This window comes from Alosa alosa, chromosome 14 (assembly GCF_017589495.1).
Source record: "Alosa alosa isolate M-15738 ecotype Scorff River chromosome 14, AALO_Geno_1.1, whole genome shotgun sequence".
NCBI lineage: Eukaryota > Metazoa > Chordata > Actinopteri > Clupeiformes > Clupeidae > Alosa > Alosa alosa.
Window position 1 is genome coordinate 26823837 of NC_063202.1, and position 23590 is coordinate 26847426.

General features: G+C 45.7%; 1 protein-coding gene across 1 annotated transcript in view; it reads left to right on the forward strand.

The window, feature by feature from the left end:
* Window positions 1-23590, forward strand: part of znf536 (zinc finger protein 536) — a 158867-nt gene that overhangs the window by 9264 nt on the left and 126013 nt on the right. Inside the window, 1 exon segment of the mRNA XM_048262699.1 lies at window positions 9663-9706. The gene's annotated coding sequence lies outside the window, so the exon portion shown is untranslated.

Genomic DNA, 23590 nt, shown 5'->3' on the forward strand with positions numbered 1-23590 from the left:
TTACGCTTGCTCCTGTTTTTAGTAAATAGGACTGTCAGTACAGATCAGCCAAGCGGCATGCGGACAACACAATCCGCGCTGAATTCCCCAAGACTCCCCTCTTAGTGGAGTAACAGACTGGAAAAACGTGCCGAGAAAGAGCGGCAGAAGTTGTGGTGGAGAGAGCAAAAAGCATATTCGCATTCTTTTTTTTTTTGTTCCGTGAAAGAACAGAGAGAGAGAGAGAGAGAGAGAGAGAGAGAGAGAGAGGCGACATTACTGGGCATGCTGTATCCGCTGTGGCCCCGATACAAAGTGGCACTGGGGCTGCCATTCTGTCGCTTCCCTCCTCAAGGCTGAGTGACGGCTCCCTCAACCTGCTGCGGTCGGCCAGCCCTCGTCTCTGCTACACTATCCAGTTTGTATCTCAGCTCATAACCTCCCCCATCTCCGCCAGGCCACTGGGAGCTCCCGATTGGTTCATCTGAGGCCACAGAGAAATACATTTGAGGAGAACTGAAGACACAAGGTTGCGCATTTCCCCTATGCCGCTAACAGGATTAGCGGTCAGAGTTATTACTCTTAAAATCTTGTGCCCTCGTCATGTGCTGCTGGCCTCTGGCACGCATCTCCAGTCAGGACAAGAGTGGACAGCCCTCACAGGCCTTCATGGCCTGTCCACTCAGAGTTCAGAGTACACTCCTTTATGAACATATTTTTACTAATTATCAGTCCCTTTGTGCAGTCCCTCTGCCGACCTCGTTGGTGATTTTCAAAGTCAAGGCACAGATGGAAAGTGGAAACAAATTGTAAATGCTGGTGGTTGAATCAGACTGGAATGACTAATAACAGCAATTCACAAAAAAATAAGTGAAAAAAAGTTTTTTTCCTTTTTCACAGGGTGTAGCTCTTGGCACAGATGATCTGTGATAGAAAGGGCACTGGTCTGGTGTTGGTAATTAACACTTTCTGCTGTACGTGTGGGCCGTCATTAGTGAAGTAAAAAGATTGACTCTGTTTAAATTTGCATGATGATGGTTCTGTGACCACTCATCGTTAGTTCAGCCGACTAGAACAGCCTCAGGTTTTTGGAGAAGAAGATTCATGGGAGATTTTCCCCCGTCTACATGCCCCCATCAACCCCTTAACCCCCCTTCCCCACTTCTTCCTCTCCATCGTGGGAGGTCTCCTTTAAAGTGCAAACCTCAGACCCCCCCTTCACTGCCCTCCCCGAACCATGATCCACTGCGATCTCATTTCAGGGCTTGCCGATCAGTGGCGTTTGCAGAAATTTTAGTGGAGTTTATCTCCGTCACCCCCCCCCCCCCCCCCCCTCCCCCTCCTCCCTCCCCCTCCCTCCCTCCGCCGTTTCTCTCTGCCCTTCTGATTGCCGTAGCCTCGGGGCTCTCCGGCGCACACTAGATCCCTGTGATTATATTAATGGTCTCCCGTGCTGAGTTTGGAGGCAGAGGAGGCACTGGCTAATGGGGAGCGGCGTGGAGCAGCGCTGGGGGAGTCGGCCCTCTGACCAGCAGGGCTCAGGTTCGAGGCCCCGGTGATGGGGGGTCAGCTCCCGGATCCCCCTTCCCCACGGGGGCGGGGTGCTTAAGCGGTGCGGGCCCCAGTGATGGAGGGTGGGGGGTGGGGGGCACGGGGCGGGGTGCTTAAGCGGTACGGGACCCCAGTGAGCACCCAGCCGCACTGGCCTCCACGGGGCTCCCACCATGGGGGGCTGGATCACGCGGCTGCTGTATATTTGCGTCGGGGTATGATATGAAGACAAGGCGACACGGCGCATACCAAAACCCAGATTTCGCCTTTGGCTAGGACTCACAGAGCGAGGGGTAATAATATTCCCCTGAATGCTATTGATCTGTATTTGTTGTTTTTTTCAAGTCAAATAAACCAAGCCTCTGGATGGCTCACACATTTATTTGTCTTCATTAGGCTTAATATATTCGCAGTGTGTGCCTGTGTGCATGTGAAGAGCTTAATGTGTATATGTATAAAGGGTTGTGCAGGCATGCCATCGTATCATTACAGTACAGTAGGATTGTGTGAATGTGTTATTGGGAATGTGTTTGTATGAGAGAGAGTTCTGACACAGGTGTGTGTGTGTGTGTATCCGTTTGTGTGCAAGTGCTTATGTGTGTGTGTGTAAGAGAGAGAGAGAGAGCGCTGCTCTAACACAGGTCTGTGTGTGTGTGTGTGTGTGTGTGTGTGTTGTAGCCCGTGGGCTCATGTGAGTTAGGGCCGTGGGGGTTGCCTCTCCTGCTGGGTAGCGCGATTGATCCGGGGACAGGCGTCAGTAACGTGTGGTGGCGAGGGGTCAGGCACGTCCTTGCGCCTCTTTTTCATCCAATTTCCCCAGCTGCGGGCAGCCACTCTCCACGCTTTTGTTGTCGGAGGTAATCTGTGAAGTGATCTTAATTATGAAGTTTCGGCCTGTTTTTGCTCTTTTTTTTTAACATGCTTTTAATCAAACGGCGTAGTTAGTGCGTAATGAGGAGGAGGGAGGAACTCCACGCTCACTCACACATGCTGCCGGGCATTCCGAGCCACTAAGTGAAAGGGAGAGAATAGGAGAACGGAGAGAGGGAGAGGGAGAGAGGGAGAGACGGGATGCATGTGTAGATTTGTTTCCATTGTTAGAGGGAAACGGCAACTTTGATGTTCAAGATGCAAAATAGAGTGATGGGTGACGCTCCCAAAGAAACATGTGAATTATTCATTTGAACTGTCTGTGATGAAAGTTTTACCAAAGTTTGGGAGAAAGAGCACGTAGCACGTTCTTCGTTGCCAAGCACTCTGAAAATGATCTCAACAGCAAACTCCCCAAACCTGACAGTTCACATGATACAATTATTGGTGTTTGTCTTTCATTTGATACATGGATAAGAGCAGATGAGAACAGAAGGAAATGGAGAAAAGGGGAGGAGAGAGAGAGAAAGAAAATGTGGGGATTGTGAAAGATGGAATCCATTACACATAAAGACTTTGGCATTGATGGGATGATCCATTGGGATTAAGAGGGGAAATCCTGATGGACGTTTAAAAGGTGACCACATGGAGAAGCGGCCGCCTGGCCGTGCAGGCCTGTACCAGATGCTGGTGTGTGTGTGTGGAGACCACCCCCCTTTCTCTTACACACCCCCACCCCAGGGCACCACGGCGAGGTCAGCAAGGGTCAAAGGGCAGCCATCTTAGTGCAATGTCAAGGCTCAGTGTCAACCAGTCATGCAAAAATCCCAGCAGCTTATGATAACTGTGTGTGTGTGTTTGTGTGTGTGTTTGTGAAGATGATTTAGTCTGATGAGGGAAGTATTTAAACATTGTAGCATATTCATTTGTGGTGGTGTGGTGCTGCGAGTGTCGACCCAGTGCTGGTATCCAGAAACAAACCTATAGCAGGGTGACAGAGGTTAAATGGTATGACTCTCGGGGTCATCAGTGATTAGCTTCTGTCTGACTGTCTGTGTATGTGTGTTTCTCTGTGTGTGTGTGTTTTTTTTGTATGTCAGATTGAGAGCCCAGCAGAGTGTGAGCAAGGATTAGAGAGGTGTTAAAATTTTAAAAATTAAAAGAGAAAATGTTTTTATTATTATTTTAAAGGAATGGGAGTGGGTTGTCATGATAGTAGCAACTCTCAATTTGGTTTGCATCATGGTAAGCCCACATTGCATCTTTATAGTATGAAGAGTAGTTAGCCCATAGGCTGCCTCAGTGCTGAGGGAACTTAGACAGATGGCCATGTTTTTTTAATAGATCACAGCCATATCTAAAAGAAGACAGAAATGGAGGAAAAGTCCTCGTACCCTTTTTTTCTTCAGCAAGCAGAAAAGTCTGTTTGGCGTCGCCTCTCAAGTCTGCGAGTTTGCTGCAACCCATGTCCTCGCGCAACTCATAAATGATTTACGTTCAGATGGCACTTAAAATAAATTCATGATTATTTTGTGAAAGGCTTTGAATAATGATAATTTAGCTCATCGTATACAGCACAGGGAATGCAAGCATCACCATGGCGCCTTTGCCCCATAATCCACCTTACCCCCCCCCCCCTTGTTTTTTGTGCTTGACTGAAAGTTGCTCATAACAGGCTGTTAAATATATAGCAGAGAGAGATAGAGAGTGTGTGTGTGTATGTGTGTGAGTGTGAGCAAGAGAGATTATGTGTGTGAGGTTGCACTATTCCTTGATGTATGCACCATGTCAGGCAGCCATTGTCTCCTGGGTAAAGAATGATAGTTCAAATACCTACCATCTCTCCCCTGGTGCTCCAAATGTTCGCCTTTGAAGTTTTTATAATCCATCTGTCATCTTCGAGCGGGGAGGGCACATGTTCTGTACTGCTCAATTACAGACTTTCTCTTTTGCCAGCTACAATGAGACAGGAAGCGAATAATATGGACGACCCAGTGAGTGTGTGAGAGAGTGTGTGTAAGTGTGTGTATGTGTGTGAGAGAGAGGAAGAGGAAAAGCTTAAAATTCAGTATTCCCAGAATACACACACACACACACACACGCACACACACACACACACACACACACACACATGCACACACATGCACACAAACATCTCTCTCTTTCTGTCTGTGTGTGTGTGTGTGTGTGTGTGTGTGTGTGTGTGTGTTTTATGTATGTTTTATGTGTCTATACACATGAACAGAGTGTGTTTGTTGTGGGTGGAAAGCCTAAACTGCTTCCTACTGTTACAATGATGAGGAATTTGATTGAATGCTTATTGTTTCAAGAGAACTGATTTTGATCATTTTCTTAAAGGGGAGAGAATCTATTTCTTTTTTTAGGGAGACCAGAGTCATGCTATTCTCATTCTGTTATCTGATAAGAATATATGTTTGATCTAAAACAGTCAGTTGAACAGAAGAAATCGTAAGTGGCAAAGAAGGAGACTAATGTGTATTTGAATTTGTTTTCTTTCTTAAGGATCTATACAGCAGGACGTTTGGTGGCTGTTTGATGTACACTCTAATGAAGTTTGTAGCTGTGTTGAGTGCTAAATTCATGATTAATTAGAGAACGCAGTGCACTCTGTTTTTTTAAGCTGGGGAGAGGGAGAGAGAGAGAAAGGGAGGGAGAAAGAAAGGGAGGGAGAGAGAGCTTCAGATGCATGTTCTTGAACAAAAAATAAATAAATAAAAGAGAAACTACAGCAGCAGGAAATGAGAAACCTGAAACATCTCTTCAGTTTCAGAGGGAAGAAAAGCCCTTAATTTTCCCCACCTTTAATAGTTTACTTTTTGCGCTGCCGTTAGATCTCTTTGTCTCACTTCTTATCTCCAGTGAAAAAGTGGAAAAAAGAAAAGCAAAAAGAGTTTCCTGGAAGATGAAAGATTGTGGCGGGTTCCTGATAAAAAATAAATTTTACATTCTTTTGTTGTCTTTGAAACTTCAATATTTTGGGAGTAATTGTTTCAGGGGGCATTATATATCTTCATTTACGGCAACACGTTTGGCCTGTTTTTTCCTCCGAATAAAAGCAGCACCCATCTGCTTCTGGAGCCTGTCCTGGCCGCCTGCTCATCGCAAAAATAATATGCGTCCTAATGACTTCCACATATTTTGAAATCTCCCTTTTGAAATTGGTCTTGGCAGATTATTTGCAGGTACTTGAGTTGCATCTGTTTGCAATTTCGCAAATGTGGAAGACTTTAATGCCGCTCTCTTGGTCGGGAGCGAGGGGGCTATTCTAATCCCGGGGTATCACCGGCTGTCATCACAAAAGCCCTCCTCTCTGTCTCCTCTCCCTCTTTCTCTGCGTCTTTGATGGAGGCGACTTGGATAAAACAAGGCACCTATGGGCAGGAGAGAGGTCAAGGTCAAAGTGACCCGGGCTTCCTCACATAGTAGCCCGACACGTTTACCCACAAACCCCTTCTGCTGGGAACAGAGACGCCTGCTATAGGATGGGCCCTGGACGAAAAGCCAAATCATTTGAAGGCACAAACAAAGCTGAAATCACTGTGACTTAAGTCTCTTATTATTTCTAGCATGTGGCAAGCAGCTGACCATTCTAAGCTCTTTTGCCTTTTTTTCAATATATGTGGATTTTTTTTCTTCTTTTGCTCTCAAACTATAATAACTGCCTTGTTGTCCCACCCAGCATGTGAAAAAAAGGCCCTACCTCATTTCGCCTTACCCTAATTGTATAGGTGGTTACAATTACATTAATTAGATATTTCATCAAGGGTGTTTATTCAGTTTGACGGAAAAATTAAAAGCGAACTTTTAACTTATTTTCTTTGTTTTTCTGTTTTTCATTCCTCCTTCTGCCCCCTCCCCCCTTTTTGGAGAGGTTTTGTTTTATTAGGAGTGCGGGATGGGTGATGCCAGAGGAGGAATTATGTTGAAAGTGTATGCCTTGCAACTTTCTCCCTGTTGGAAATGTTTATTTGAACAGTAAGCTCATGATTTGAATATTTGTAATCCATGCTTAAATTTACAGGCCAGATGAACTTTTTGGCACCAAATCGCAACCATAAGTAGGATTTTCTGAAAAGCTTTACAAAATTTTAAGCCATTTGCATGGCTTATCTAATTTAGAGGGAGGTGGGGGATGTGTCCCCTTTATTGTGTTATACCTTTGAAAGAAAAGTACATCGCTCAGTGCTTAATGTATATGCATACCTTGTCCTGCATTCCATGGTCATGTATGGTAGGGGCACTTAGCAGGAAACAAAAGAAAGGAAAAAAGGAGAGGGGAAAGAAAGAGAATAATGCAGAAGTACATGAGGAAGAAGAGAAAAGAAAATGTATGCAGTGGCCCCGGCACTGGAGTAGGTTTTCTTTCTTTCTTTCTTTCTCCCCCCCCCCACACACACCCCACCCCCCTTTCCCCTTGTTCAATTCAAATGAGTTTACTGGGTATTGACTTCTAGCGCTGAGAGGCCACCCATCGCACAGGCTGGGCGGGCGGCTGCTGAGCGCTTTCTTAAATGATGCTAATCAGTCCGGAGGGGCCTGGCCTCCATCCCTCATCAGCTTCTTCTGTAATTCACATGTGCTGAGAACCTGAAATTAAAAGTGTCAGTGTGTGTGTCTGTGTGTGTGTGCGCGTGTGTATATATGGGGTGTGAAGGGTTTGGTTGGTGTGTGAAGTAAGTGTGTGTGTGTGTGTGTGTGTATAGAGGTGGGGGGAGAGAATAGTGTAAGGGGGTTAAGGAGAACCAAATTAGTGGATGGGAGCAATAACAGGAGCCGTGGCATTCTCCCGGGCTTGGCGGTGGAGAATGTCAACATGATTTAGAATCAGTCCTATTTGCTGCCTTGCTTAAATTTAGCATCTCCTGATAGTAACTAGGTGGAGGGTTTTTTGTGTGTCCTCTGAAGCAGGTTGTCATACTCGAACACACAGGGAGCAGGCGATGGTTGTGTGTGTGTGTGTCTCTGTGTGCTAATATGTGTGTGTGCATGAGCGCCAGTTGGATGCACAGATGAATGCGCGGTACAGCCCCCTGCCCCTTGTTGGCCTTGGCAGTTAGCAGTGTGAGAAAGCCCTCTTTTTGAGGGCATTATATAGATTAATGGCGTGGGCCTGGGGCTTCCAGCCACACCAGAGAGGCCTGCTGCCGAGCCTTGGCCTCGCCTGGGACTTGAGGGTGGGCCGGGGGAGACGAGCTCAGGCCTGGCGGAGAGCAAACACAGGCTTCTGGCCTGGATCCGGGGCTCACCCGGCTCAGTGCTGGGCATCATCTGTTTGGGGGGCTTCTCATTAAAGCAGGCGACTCACTCATCCCCAGTCGACCAGCTCCATCGCCTTAGCCAAGTGAGCTGCTTGCACAAACAACACAAGCTAACGTCCCACATTACCATACACACACCAGCACACACATAATGAACCCATGAGTCACACACACACGCACACACACACACAGTATTCATGGGCATGGGCAATGAGAACAATGATACAAGGAAATACACACACACACAAACACACATCACACAAATGAACCATTATCACACACTCACATAAACATGGACACACTGCCAGTGGACCCTAGGCTAACGTGGCTTACAAGAAATGGAAAGTATGTTGTGCTGCGTTGCTGCGGAGGTCTGAAATATGTTTGCTTTAATTCTATCCTCACGGTGTCCTGGGTCAAGCCTCGGCATCTCCCGTTTGGGAAATGAAGGTGTGATGTAGTACATACAAAACACACTGGCACCAAGCCTGAGCTCAACATGCCTTTCTCAGGGTTGAGAGGAACAAAACTCCCACACACACACACACAAAAAGAAACAAAAAAGAAGAAAAAAACTGAAAAACAAACAGAGATCAAGAGTGTTGTGCTAATCTAAGGTGAAATAAAAGCCTGCGCGCGTAAACAGCACATTCACCAGCACAACAGCTCCTTTGTTGTCTCCGGCTGATGGCAGCTCCCTCTCTTGCCTTTCATAACTTTACCTGCTCCGCTAAAAAGGGCACAGGCGTTAGTCGTCAACACTGGAACATGTTGAACTTAAGATTGTGCTTACCTTTTGTTAAAGCTTGCTGCCTCTGCACAGAATTGCACTGTGTGGAAGTGTGTCTGTGTGTGTGTGTGTGTGTGTGTGTGTGTTGATTTACTGGATCTGCAGATCCGCATCTAGTCTTTGGTGTGTGTGTGTTCATGTGCATGGGCTCATGTTTGTGTATCTGGCATGTATTTGCATGTGTGTATGTGTACTGGTGTGTGTGTGTGTGTGCGTGCGTGTGTTTGGATTGTTAAAGCAGGAGCAGCAGCTTAAATAACCTACTTTTGTCTGACAACAGCATCAGTTGTAGAGGTGCACATATGCAGAAAGCTATTTGGAAAGGCATCCTCGTGGCTGTCAGCTTTTATTATGCGGGAAGGTGTCATGTTTGTAACGAAGCTGAGTGCAGATGGCAGAGTGGAAGAAATGGATCACTAATTTTAACAATGATTAATGAACAGAGATGGAAAATGAATTACGGTTGACTATTGGAGGCAAGGAATATTTTCTGTGAAAATGTTAACTTCGGCTGCCAGGCTGGTGTGGGGCTGGAAAATGAGGAAAGGAGGGAGGGAAGGGGGGATAAAGGGAGGGGGGTGGGAGAGCGAGAGAGAGAGAGAGAATGGGAGGATGTTTCCTTTTCTTTCTTTTTTTACATCTTTAGCAAAGTCAACACTTCACTGCTTTTGCCTATTACTTTAGCATCTAACCCAGCCCCAACAATGCCTCCGCCACCCATTGTTTTTATTGTTCTGTTTTAGCATGGCTCCTGTCTGCAGTGTACTATCACCCGAGTAACATGGTGCTTTTAAAAGGCAAACACTGCAAATGGTCATCTGTTCAAACATGCTATCTGCCTGTATCACACATGCGCTTGGGGGGTTATCTGCCTAAAACCACAGGGGCGTCAGCAGCACTGAGACAACAACAGGAGGATGCTCGCCCTCCGGACTCCATCAATAATATCAGCGTTAGTGAGTTGTCCTGTCCAGACGCTGAGCGTACGCTTGTCTGTCCGTCTTGTGCAGAAGCAGAGTTCTCTGAGGGAGGAAGATGGATCTGCTGCCTTGACCAGATCCTCGCCTCACCCCCAGAGAAACGCTAGAGTGTGTGAAGTAGAGTGAGCTCAGACTGAAAGTGTTATAGAGAAGACAAAGCTTGTTGTGAGGACCTACACCCACCAATGTTTTTGTATTTTCTTTTTTTCATAGCTTTCCCCGGCTTCATGTTGCATCACTCTTTCTTGACAAAGCAGGTGGGTGTGCTTTTTTTTGTTGAGTTTCTAGCATAATAGATATACGTCAAGTGTTTTGAATTTAATTATGCTCCTGATGGGAAATAGTTAAGACAGTGGGGGGGAAACAGAAGAGCACACACACACACACACACACACACACACACAATAACAACTTGAGGAAACAATGAGAGCAAGCACGAAAAGCGAGCTCAGGTTACCAGGCATATGCTAAGCACTCGCACAACATACACAATGCCTTTGGTGAACAAGGTAGGGGAAAAGCTCCTGGGATCCAATTTGGAATGTGACTTAAGGCAAGCATGCCTTTCTGTGTGTGTGTGTGAGTGTGTGTGTGTGTATGTATGTGTGTAGGTGTGTTTAGGCAGGAAATAAAAAAAAAGTGTTTTGTGTCTACTAGTGAGTGTGATCGGTGTGAGAATATGTGGGTGTACGCACATGTGAATGTGTGTGTGTGTGTGTGTGTGTGTGTGTGTAGTAGTGTGTGTGTGTGTGTGTGTGTGTGTTCCACTATTGAAATAGTAATGGTGATTAGAATTCCCCCTTGTAGGCTCCAGGGGTGGCCTTCTTTGAGCCCCACATCTGCACCCCTTCTCTCTCTCTCTCTCTCCCTCTCACTCTTTCTCTCCCTCTCTCTCTCTCTCTCTCTTCTTTCTCCTCTCTTTCACTCTGTCTCTCTGGGAGGGCTCGGCTGACGGGCTTACGTGCTACTTTAAAGGGAGGGAGGCGGTCTAGTTCACATAGTTTATGCCGGCCTGATTATTTGTCCTGCATGGAGAGGGGGCCTTTTAAAGCGGGATCGGGTAACACTCGGGGCTTTGTAGGTTGGTGTCCGCCTCTGCTCCCCTCAGCCCCCCTTTTATCATTTGGTAATGGTCAGTGTGTCTGTTCTGGTTACAAAGAAAATAAACGTGTATGTGAATGTGCCTGTGCTGAAGTATTTGAGTGTGTGTGTGTGTGTGTGTGTGTGTGTGTGTGTGTGTGTGTGTGTGTGTGTGTGTGTGTGTGTGAGCGTGCCCAGCAGAGTTTGGGAAAAGGGAAAAATGAGACTGTTCCTACGCGCACATGTGTGTTGGTTGTTCATTAGGTGGCATTGCACTCTACAAATGTGTGATTTGTGTCTGAGCACACATATTTAGCTTTAAAGGGAGGATAGAGATGGTTCTAGTTATTAGGCTATGAAACGCAGAGTGGGTAACATGGCGAGGACTTCAAGGACAGCGCCAGTGATAAGAGCATAGAAATGAAGGGAGTCAGTGTTGAACAAAGTGAAGCTAGTGTCTTTGAATTGGATAAGCGACGCTTCTTTCTCAGGTCATCACCAAGCATCATGTGAAACAAACATCCCCGTCACCCTGCACGCACCTGTTTCCAATGGAACACACTGATCCAGTGTGTTTATTTATCAAACAGAGATGACTAAAGATAAGGGGGAGGCAGGAAGGGAAGAGAAAACGAGTGGAGTCGAGAAAAGCAACAGCCATCTCAGAAGATGCCTCGCTTCTTGTCAGTCGGACAGTTGTGAGCGTGCACGCTGCCGTTTTTGAAGCTGCAATTACAGGTATATCAGAAACATCACGGTGGTGTGTGTGTCTGTGTGTGTGTGTGGCGTAGGCTGTGTTTGTTTACAGGCTCTTGTCTACCCCTGTGCGTGAACCTGTCTCTGTTCTCTCAGCGCCGCACACTTGACGCGTCAGGGCTGGTGGTATGGATGGCTGGCGTGCCGATTGATCACGCACTTGAAAAAAAAAAAAGAGAGAGAGAGAAAGAGGATATTAAAGATGTCTGTCACGCTCCCCCCTCCCCGTTCTCCTCCACAAAACAAGTGGATGTGAACTTTTCAGCCGAACACTGTCACCTCCCCTAATCAGGAAGTGAAATCTGTATCGCAGCCCGTTTCGCTCTCGACACCCCCCACCCCCCCAAAGAAACACACACGCACACCCCTTCTCCCTGCAGCCTGGCCCCCACTTTGAAAGTTGAAACAAAGAAAATAAATAAGTGAACAAATAAATAAATAAAAATAGGAAAGAGCAGGAAAAAGGGGAAAAACAAAAAAGAACAATCCTGCTGGAAGTAATGTGATTTCCAAATAAACGCCCGCCTGTCAGAAGCAGGAGACACATTTACTTCCTCAATGTAGCTCAAGGAGACAATTAGCAAACAGAGGTGACACGGTAAACAGGTGCACCCATTATTCCAGGAGCTGCTGGCGATATATCCCCATCGCCGAGACTGATGGGGGATCATGTGACAGGAGGGCTGAATTATCTGTCTGCATCAGGGCTCGACTGATTGGGTCTGCCTGTCTGTACTCCCCAACATCTTAAAAAGAGACAGACAGAGAGAGAGAGAGAGAGAGAGGAAAAGGAAGAGAGAGCAAAGAGGGGTGGTTTAACACTTTTCTTTGCCAGTTATTTCTTTCGTTCTTTCTTTCGTTCTTTCTTTCTTTCTTTCTTTTGTCTTTGTTCCTGTCCTCTCCTTTTTTTAAAGTGAATAATTATTAACACATTTTCTGTTGGACTGCAGCTACCACTTAATTCATAATAGGCCACAGTCCTATGTGCCAGGTCAAGCCGGTTTGTGGAAATTGATTGCTTGTAAAGTGCTAATCAATGAAAACCTTTTCTCTGGAAGCAGGCAAATGCTATAACATTTTATTAAGAATAGTGAGGAGCCCGTGCAGGGCCCGGCTCCATGTGACAGCTGTCAGGCAGTGCCTGCCAAACCAAGAGGTCAAACCCGTAGACAGGCTTCATTTGAGGAATCTCGCAGGCTTTATCCGAAGGTTATCCCCACAGGTACTGTTCACATTTTCTATGTGCCGCACCCCCGCATCGACTGTGCGCCATTCCCCTCCTGCTGCTTGCAATGCAATACTTTCTTTGAGTCTGTTCCAGTAATCTAATACGTTTTTTGATCTGAAAATGACTCGTAATTTTGTGTCATCTCGTGGCAAGAAAAGGGCAAAGACCTATCAAAGGGTTTTTGGGCACCTTTGTGATTTTGTACACCTTTATAATGGGTTAGTAATCTTGAGAGATTAATCATAGGTGTACTGTATGTTGAGAACAAACAATTTGGAGCATCACAAACTGTATTAGAATGTAAAGGGTGCCAAAACCTAATAACGCCCCTTTATTCCACAAAACTTCATTACTTCAGTTTATTTAAACATTTAGTTTTTTTTTTTATATATTTTTAACGATATTTTTAACAATATATTTTTTCTATATTTTTTAACGATAAAAAACTAAACACACAATTAGGATACTTAGCCTCAAAAACAGGTTATTTTTATTTTGAAAAACTCTTATTCTATAGGCACTAATGAAGTCACTTCATCTTGTTACATTGTTTAAATCCCCTAATGATTGACATCTTATTGGCACTGTCTGCCTGTTACAGTTTAGGCAGCATTAGCTGGAGTGGCAGCAGTCTTGGTAGGAGTTAATGATAATAATTATTTAGCATTTTTTATTGCAGGATAATTATTTAAGAGGTTCATGTAGTCATCAGTGTAATCAGTAAAGAGCGATTACACAGAATCCACAGGCACAGATGGTTTCTGTTGTGTTATTGTGTTATTTTTTCCACATTAAAGTAGTACACTTCATATCAGCCCCTGGAAGAGGACAATCGGAAGGGCAAATGACAAAATTATAATCGCTTCTTCAGAAAAAGAAAAGGAAAAGAAAAAAAACATAATTAGGACTTTTTTTTTGGTTTCGGGTGCTAAAACTCGCTTAATCAATTGAACCTACGTAATTGTTCATTAAAAAAAAAAGACAAAGCCCACTTCAACAAACTGACCCTTTGACTTTGTCCATTAGCGTAGAATGTGTTGCCTTGGTTGTTCGCACGCAATGGAAACAATAAGGTCAGCGGTTTTGTCATTTTGTTCTTTCGGGATGTGCCTAAGCGCTCTCTGGTTGGTCGTCCAGGGTGGCGGTTGTCTACAACCCTTTTTTGAATCATTACCGTTTTTTTTTTTATTGTACACAACCAGCGAGCAAGAAAAAGGCTCTCGCTTTCCAGGGTCGGAGGGATCGGAACACGGAGGCTGTTGCCCTACATTCCTGACTAATTGTATAATTGGAAAAAGCGCTCCAAATGAGCGGCCCCCTTTCGCGAGGCTGATCTTCCCAGCACTTCCCCCCTTCAAAGCAAATCACAAAAGAGCATTTTGGGAATAATAATAATTTCAAAAAGCGTCCATTATTAATCTCAAGCTCTCCTACCCCACCACCATATCCAACAACATGACGATTCCTCAGAGTGGATTCAGCCCACTGACGCATCCATTACTGGTCTTTGGCTTCCAAGATACTCCAGGTGTCCTGCAAGGAAAAGTCGCTCTTGGGAGGAACTTTTGAAATTGTTGCTTCTCTGTCACATTAACTGATGATCTACCTGTGAGCTGTTTTTGCGTTCATATTTTACAGTTACGCCCATGCTCATGGTCGAATTGGATTTCTCAGATTTATGGTCCTGTGCGCGCTCCCCTCTTCATTTCCATGGATACAGAGGGTTGCCAGGATGATTTCTGAGGTCGACGGCTCTAACGGGATTCCAAAGTGCAGTTAAAACGAATCCGTTAATTAACCCTATTGATCAGTCAAAAAATAGAGGCAAATGCGATTTGCATACACAGAGCATGATCAATGCATTAAATGATTTTTCTTTTTTTTCAAAATCAGATTTCCTCCCTTTTCAAAGTGAGACAGAGAGTTCAGCCTAATGCAGATCGATCCCGAGTTGTGCCGACAAGAATACAAAGCATTTTATTAAGCACCAAAGGGTGAAACATATGAGGAACCATTTGATCTGGAAGTTCAATACTGTACTTTGTATATGTAACTTTTGTGCCTCCTCAAAGTTCCCCTCATATGTCTCAAATGTCTGTCCTTGTTCCATTATATGTATTCAAACAACAATACCAACAGAAACATAAACAAAAAGCAATAATGAATCCTCCATTTCTGTGTGCAAACATCAGTCTTGGGCATTAAGTAATGGTCTAATTGTTAGCTAAATTGAACAAGTATTATTAATAAGGTGATATTTCTTCAGGCGAAAGGAAATCTGTTCCTTTTTTCCTAAGTGAGTCACAAACAACAACAACAACAAAAACAACAACTGAATAGAAGGAGGAGAGACTGCGCGAGGGAGAGAGAGTGAGAAGAAAAAAAAACAAAGGTGTTTAAAAAAGCAATATGCTGCTTTTTCTCAAGAGCGTCTTATTATAACATATTGATTTATAAGGCTTTAAACGTGATCCACCAGTCAAGGGCAGATGAAAAAGGGAGAGCACAGGAGAGGAGGTGGGGGAGAGAGAGTGGGAGAGATAGAGATGAGGTAGAGAGAGATGGCTATACTGGGACGCAGTGGCAGTCACTGGGTGCTGGAGAAAGCCCTGTACTGAATAGTTTTGGAACACAAAAGGGTAATTGTTTTAGCCCAGATGTTGCTTTCGCACAACAAGCAGGATACAATGTTCCTACTGAGCTGATGAGCCCAATCAGTGAAATGATTAAAAATTGATTTTGTCCCTGTAATTACAGTATGTAAACTACTTAGCCAGGATTGCAAAGGAAGTGATTTTCTAATTACGTATATACTCTGGTGTCTAATGATTGGTTTTTTGAAGTAATGAAGAGAGGGTCCTAACGACTCCTCTGTGTTCTGTTGTTTAAGGGGGGGGGGAGGAAGAGAGAGCGAGAGAGATGGAGACAGAAGAAAAAGGAGAGAGAGAGAGAGAATGGGCATGTGAGGGAAAGAGAGAGAGAGAGACCATCGTTAGGGCAGAGGTAGCGTGGAGACAAAGAGCAGAAATTGAATTTTGGCCACTGTGTAAAGCACACGGATCTGTTTGTTAACATGCGATCTGTGGACGCTAATGGTGGTCGTGACTTGTGTGGGGTCACCAGTCTGACAATCTGGACCCTTCAATTAAATCCCCAGGTATTGTGATTACCCCCAACACATACACACATACACACACACACACACACACACACACACACACACACGCACACACACATGGACACACACACACACACACACACACACACAACACACACACACACACAAACACACATGGATACTGTATGCGGGCATATGTGAAAGAGAGAATGAAAAAGATTTTTATGTTTACTTTTGCCACTGAGGACTAAGCACATTGTCTATGTGCATTCAACACCTAATCCGTTCGTCTCACCTCAAAATGTGTGCGCTATGTATAGCCACTCACAATGCACATGTGAGCTACAGTATGGAGCTGGGAGAGCGGGCAGGTTGAGAGTGCCGTCCTTCATGGGAAAAGGGGAAGTGCTGCTCTAGTTCTGCAATCCCTCCTCTCCCACTCTCACGCAGCGTCTTCCTCCGCCACATCATTTACTCCCTCAATCCCTTACTCTTAGTTATTTGATTTTATTTAAAAAAAAAATCTGGATGGCTTCAGTTGAACTTGGCTTTGAACTTGTAGTGCACGCGGTGCTTTTGGAGTGATATACGGAGGCAGTTTGCAATGTGTGTCATTCCCTCTAAAAATAGGGAGTGGAGTGAAATCTCTGGGGCGCTGACAGTAGGGCAGGGAGGTGGAGGGAGCGAGGGCCCTGAGAGCTCCAGAGAGCTGCCTGCCTGCCGCACACACACTGACATCCACAAGGCCTCCTCCTCCTCACCCCCCAAACATAAATAAGACGGGAGCGCCACGGCCATCCTGCCCCTTACATTCGACAGCAGCAGATTAGAGTAATCTGATAACGAAGGGGGCATTCTCTGCGGCGAACAGGACGGAAAAAAGAAAGCAAACAAACTCGAATTCCCCACAATCGGAAGCGACACTCACGCAGCTCGGCATTGTGGGAGGATTCTGGAGGAGGGCTGGAAGGGGGTAGTTGGGTGAGGTGGTGGTGGTGGTGGGTATGGTGTGACACAAATCCAGATCCATTACGACTGAGGAGAACTTGGGGAAGACAGAGAAGAGTGAAAGACAAAGAGAGAAAGCGACAGAGAGAGGGGGAGAGAGACAGAGAGAGAGACAGAGGGAGAGAGACAGAGAGGGAGAGAGAAGTAGCTTGTCAGAAAAGCAAAAAAAGAGTCACTCAAGCTTTGAAAGGCTGCCAGCATCAAACTGTACTTTTCAGACATAGTTGATTGGGAGAGAAGCTGATAGCGCAGCACAGCCTATCCCTTTTAATAATTCATTTAGTTAGGCTATGATCTATCATTTTGTACCTTTTGACATGCGATATTGAAATTTAATATTGCATCAATACAAATGATGTATTGCCAGTCAGTGCGGGGGAAGTGGATGGCAAAGAGATCTTTGGATGTCGTACAGTTTTCTCCTTCTCCTTTCAAAGACACATTGTGCTCCAGCACAAAAGCAGATTGGGAGGCCTCCTTGTCTTCTGCAGCTTTGATATGTATGTTTCCTTTTTTAAACAACATTTTTAAAGATTCTGGGAGAATTCCTCTCTTCCATACCAAAGGCTCTGAAGCCGGATGTTTGAGTGTGTGTGTGTGTGTGAGGTAAAGGAAAATAGAAGGACCATGACAGTGATGTTAAGGGGGGTTTAAAGGGAATATGTCACAGCTGGCTTTTATAGAATATTTAGGCTGAAAATCCCAGGAAAAGGAAAAAAGTCTGCCTTGTTTTTGTAAAACGCTATCTATATCAAGCCATGAATATTGTCACTGGACAGATTTCAAAATCTTTGAATTGATGACACATTGACGTGGCCTTAAAATTCAGTTTGCTCTCACCAGCTCCATTCTCTTTTATATAAATCTGTTGTGCTAAATTCTGGAACCTTCCGGCTTCCTCTATAAGCTCACTGACAATTTGCTTCTTTTTTTTGTCTTTCGTCTGTCTAATTGTGCATCATTCAGGTATTTAGGGACATGACGTATTTTAGGGCTATGAATCCAATCTCGCCTGAAATCTTTGTCTGTATGAGCTGTGATTTCTGACACTCCATGGCCTCACGCTGTATGCTGGTGTTAATGATTTCCTATGTGTGTGATTTCGATGTCGCTCCTCTCGGAGACAAACCTGTGAGTGTCATTAACACAGTGTTTGTCTCGAGCCCCAGGTCTCTCCCAGTGGTCTACAGATGTCACTGACTAGCAAGCCGGGGGGGGGGGGGGGGCAGGAAAGCTCCTTGAGCGTTGCCCAGTGTCTTCATGACACACAGGTGAAGATGTTCTCTGAAGCTCTCTGTGACCCACCCTGAAGTCTATTCACGCGCTGTGGTGAATGTTCCCTTTCTGCTCGCCTTGCTGTGGCCATGCCAACGCCAGCCCGACGCAGCGGACCTGTGTCATGTCCGTAGCACAGGTGCTGGAGAGCTCCAGCCGTGGTCAGTTGATGGCCGGTGTCAGTCTTTATTAGTGTCCCAGTGGGAGACCTGCCCCGGCCTGTGAGGGAGTCTGTTGTGGGGGCGACGTCTTGGTGGGTGGGTGCATCTGTGTCTGATGAGTGGTATCCATCATCCCTCTGCACAGTGGCTCATGTGGCTGGAGAGATCCCTGATGTCCAGCTGTTAGGCAGCACTCAGGGTGGGGCTGAGAAAAGGGGTGGTGGTGGTAAAGAGGGGCGTGTCATAGTTGAAGGGTGACAGTGGAACGTACAGTTCTTGGCACGTGTCTGTCTTTGTGTGTGCAATGATGTGACTGTAATTCTCGGCTAAAATACTGGGGGGGGTTGGTTTGTTGGAGCACTTCATATTTCACTGTTCGACTGGAGGGAACAAATGAAGATTGATTCTGGAGAAATGACTGAAATGTATCGCATACATAACCATGCATTATCGTTTATTCACATGTGACATATACTCACACATATATGCATATGCGTAATCAAACATCCACACATATTTGCGTGAGGGCTCACATATTATTAAAGCCATGCAATGTAATTGCGTTTGATCTGGCATAAGCACAAAATTCAGCCCATCTCCCATGTGAAGATGGCAGCCATGATGGACGAGCACATTAGCGGCAGGGACAACATTAGATTTGCTCAAAATTATTGATCTTTTGTTTGCGAGCCAAGTCGACAATAAATAACCGAATAAGAGAGACGTGACTCATTATCGCTGTGCCAACTGACAGACCTCTATCAAAACAACTCTCCTACCTCGGGCCTCCGCCCCCTCCGGCATCCTCCCCAGCCAATCAGGGTGCAATTCTATCTCCTTTTAATTCCTGCACTTTCATAGCCAATCTCCCCCCTCCCTCTTTTTTTAAAACTGAAGGCCCCTCTGTCACTATCTGATTCCCTTAAAATTTTAATCCCGCTCCGATAACCTGTATTATTCCATATTTTACATCCACGCACTGGGAAGCTCTCTGTTTTATTCCCACCTTCTTAGTGGAAAAAATCCTTTTATCACACAATGGGTAATTTATATCCATTACCAACGTTTTCAATCCTTTTCAGAGCTGCTGTCAGTGCCTTTGGCACCCTCATGATTAATGTGATCTAATAATAGTGTGCCATTATATTTCCTTTAGTAAAACATGTACCAACATCCTATTCAGCTCCACCAAATTCATAGCCTCTTAGAAGGTTTCTCCTTTTTGCAGCTGAAAGACAAGATTGCTATTTTCTTTCAGGAGGTGATTGTTGAGGGGTATCCAAAAGTGTTGGGGTATTTTTTTGCATTGAGTGAGTTTTTTGTTTGTTGTTGTTTTGTGTGTCTGTTTGTGTTTATGTGTGGATTGTGTGGATGTGAGTCACTGTCTGAAGGTTAATCTCCCTCCCCCTTTTATGCTTTTGTCTTATTCCTGTTTTGCCTTGCAAACCCAGAAAGCATTAGTATTTTCTGTAATAAATATATTCTAGGATGAAAACATATTTTCTGAATCTTATCCTTAAATGCATGCCTCAAGAGTATTAATTCCATGTACTGTGTTAATATAAAGGTGAGCTTCCCCTAAGCTAAACCCCTAGAGATGCCATAATGAAGGCAGTCTTCTGGCTCATATTCACATTTACATTTTATTTACGCTTGCACTGTTGGCCAAAACATGTCTAGGGACAAAATACGAGATACATTCAAATGCAGCATTTGCATACAATATCACTGAAATCACATACACCAGCGAGACAGTTCCCTTTACATCATGAATAAGTGTATGAGACAGATCTTTTAGATAGCTTAACCCCATAATGTAATTATCTCTGTCACCAGATAACTTTGATAGGAGTGTGTTGTTCTCCATACAGGATTGTGCTCTCTCTCTCTATATATATATATATATATATGTGTGTGTGTGTGTGCTTGCATGTGTGTGTGTGTGTGTGTGTGAGCATGTTTATGTGTATGTGTGCTCATGTACGTAAGTACATGGATATGTTTCATTAGCACATAGTCCAATTAGTTTGTGTGGATGTATTCAGGATTGAGCGATTATGTGTCTTGCTGATGCAAACATGTGAGTATACCTTCTGTGTGCACCAGTGTGTGTGTGTGCCCGTGTGTGCAAGCCATGGGCTGGGTGAGGGTTCTGGCTCCCCGTGGTGTGAGTCTGGGATTTGGGGGCTGCAGATTGGTTCAGGGGTGGACTGGGCTGTGGGCCCGGTGAGACGAACTGTCTGATCCAGTCAGCACCACATGGGGGCACGTTTCAGAGGCCCCCTCCAAAAGCAGAATTAACCCTTGCCGTGCTCTCTCACTGGCATCCAGCATGAACAGGTGGCCACACCAAACATAGGCATCAATTTACTCTTGACTTCTCCCAGTGTGTGTGTGTGTGTGTGTGTGTGTGTGTGCTGGTACATGGTTTGGAAGGAATAAGATCACTCACTCGATGTGTGTGTGTATTTGTGTGTGTGTGTGTGTGTGTGTTTAAGAGAGAGAAAATGAGAGAGATGGATAAATACACAGAGAGAAAAATAGGCTACAATAGGATAAGAAAAACAAGATTCTTATGTGTTCAAAACGTGTGTAGCTGTGAGCCTGTGTGGTGTGTGTGTGTGTGTGTGCATGCATGTTTGTGTGGATGTATCTGTGTGTGTGTGTGTGTGTGTGAGTGAGTGTATGCCTTGGTTTTGTTTATTACCCGTGTGGTTGGTGGTAAGGACCAGCTTGTGGAGGGTCCCACCGCTGTGTGAAATTGACATCAGATGGTCGTGATGACTAGAACAATATCACATCCAGTCTTCATTTAGCAAAGGGCAGCTGACCCCAGAGTCAAACCACACTCAGGCCCCCACGCAGTCTGCACCAGGCACAGCTGTCAACACTTTACATCAAACATCCAGCCTCTCTCTCTCTCCCTCCCTCCCTCTCTCTCTTTCTCTCTCTCTCTCTCTCTCCCCCCTTCTCTCTCTCTTTGCGGTAGTGTCTATCTCAGCCCATTACTGATAACTTCTGTCGAATGGCTTTTCTGTGTTTTTTTCTCTCTTCGGGATTTCTCCATGACATATTAGGTTTCCAAAGATAGAAAGCAAAACCGAGCCGAACCGAGTCGATCCATTGCAAAGCCCAAACAATGTGTGGCCTGACTCACACACGTTTGGCCCCCATCCCCTCTCAACCCTGGCAATCCTGCAACTGTTGTATTCTGACTCCAGGAGTTTTGATAGCTGTGGTCATCTCAGACATGTCAAGATCAAACGTTCCGCGTTACACAATACAGGAGTGCATTTCTGTGGGGCTTTTTGTTGAAGAAAAGATGGAGAAATAAACAGAAAGACATGCTGATAAACAGAGAGTAGGAGGATGTTTCTTTTTTATTCTGCGTCAGCGTGTTCTCTCCGTCTGATTAAATTCCCGGTGAAAAAAAATGCACCGGCAGTAAATACAGAAATGTTTGTAGCAGGCAAGCGCTGTCCCATAATTTGTGACATGCAGATTTTGTGCGAATCATTTTTTTTTTTGAACTTTTAATGTGCTCCTGGGTTTGCCTTGGGAACACAGCTTAAGAGCAAGATGTGTACTTCGCAAATGAAAAGAAGACTGGGATAGGATGCGATCATCTCTAAACCCCATGGGGTCCACAGCGAGAGACGGGACTGGAGTAGACGAGGGAGGGGGCAGCCAGAGAGGAGATTGGGCAGAGCCACAGAGGTGAACAAGTGTTACAGGGAAGGTGAGCCACACACTCCACCACCTGCCTCCTCGCTTTACCTCTCTCTATCCCTCTATCCCTCCCTCCGTCATTCCCCCATTAGCTCTCCCTCTTTAACTGGGGAAAGCCTTCAGGGGAGGAGGAGGAGGAGGTGGTGGGTGAATGGAGGTGGTGGGGGCAATGAGCTCAGCACTTTCCTTCTACGGCCTAGACCAGAGGAGAGCAGAGCTTAGCAGACTGTCTGAGCGAGTGCGTCAGACTGAGAGAGAGAGAGAGAGCGTAAGAGAGAGAGGGGAGTGAGTGCGTAAGAGAGGGGGTGAGTGTGTATGAGAGAGAGGGAGAGCGTGCGTACGAGAGAGAGAGGGGGGGAATGAGTGCATAAGTGAGAGAGAGAGAGAGAGAGAGAGAGAGAGAGGCAGAGAGTATTCTCTTGTGTGTGAATAAGCCTTGAGTCGTGTCAGGCATGCCCCCGCGCCTGGTGCCGCCACCACCACCGCCGCTAATTCTCATGATGCAATCCATATGGGGTGATGACCACGCTCACTACCGCCAGCGCCATTACCATGATGACCAGTTTGTCTCATCTGTCCCCATATGCACGTGTAAACACACAGAAGCCAGCGCACGCCCGCGCGCCTGCCTGCCCACCCGCCCGCATGTTCTCTCTCACTGCCCGCTCCTGCCCCTGCTCAAGCTGACGCTCACGCTGCCTGTCCGATCCAATCTTGTGAGTGGGAGCTGTGAGGTCTCGCCCACTCTGTTGCATACACATCCCACGAGCGCGCGGGAGAGGTCAGCAGAGTGTGAGGAATCTGAAAGCGAGGTGTGCTCCTGCCACTGACCCCTTGACCCTGAGGTCAGAAGGAGAGATATGGAAAGATGCAGGCTGGTCAGAGGAGTAGCAGGGAGGGGTGATGGCCTTAAACTGCCCAACCCTGGAGGACATCACAGCGGGCGGTTAGGTGGTGTTGCTGGGAGGTGTGTGTGAGTTTGTATGTGTGGTGGTGTTGGTGGGGGGGGTGGTGGGTTAAGGGCGTGTGGAGGAAATGCTGCCCACAACGTCTGGCCAACGTTCGCTCACCTAGCAGCTATTTCTAACTGGGCCGCAGAAATGCCCTCGGCAGCTGCAGGGGAATATGTTGGGGAGGTGAGGGTGAAAATCTCACACTCATCTGCTGATGGCATGTTCAGGGAAAAAAGAGTCCTATCCCCCTGCATGTTGATTTATATCTATTTATATTAAAGTCAAGATAGCCTGTGAGCTTGACACCTAAATGCAGTGATGTGATTGAGGTTTTTCCCCCCTCTCTCTCACCCCCCCACCACCACCTAAACTGGGAAAGATGACGTGAAGTGAATATGTGTCATAATTCGGAGAAGAGTGGGAAGATCTTCACGGTATGTCTGTGTGTGTCCGTGTGAGAAAGTGAGTGAGCATGTGCATGACTGTGTGTGAGAGTTAAAAGAAAAAGTTCAAGTTCAAGCAGAAGAGAGAGACATCATTTGAAATGTGCGTATATATATGTATATATATATATATATATATATATATATATATATATATTGCAAATGCACATGGCTAATTGCTCGTATAATAATGTTCATGGAGTATTCTGTAGCGCATATTGTGAGGAGAGCCAGTGGTGAGGGAGCATATGCCTTGTCATAACCCTGTCATGTGCCCTGCCATCTGACCCGGGCTATCTAGCTCGGGGCCTGGGCTGAAACCGAAGCCGGGCAGATTTGATTCATCCTTAGGAAGCGCTCGGGCCCAGGCCACTGCATAGCCGCAGATCA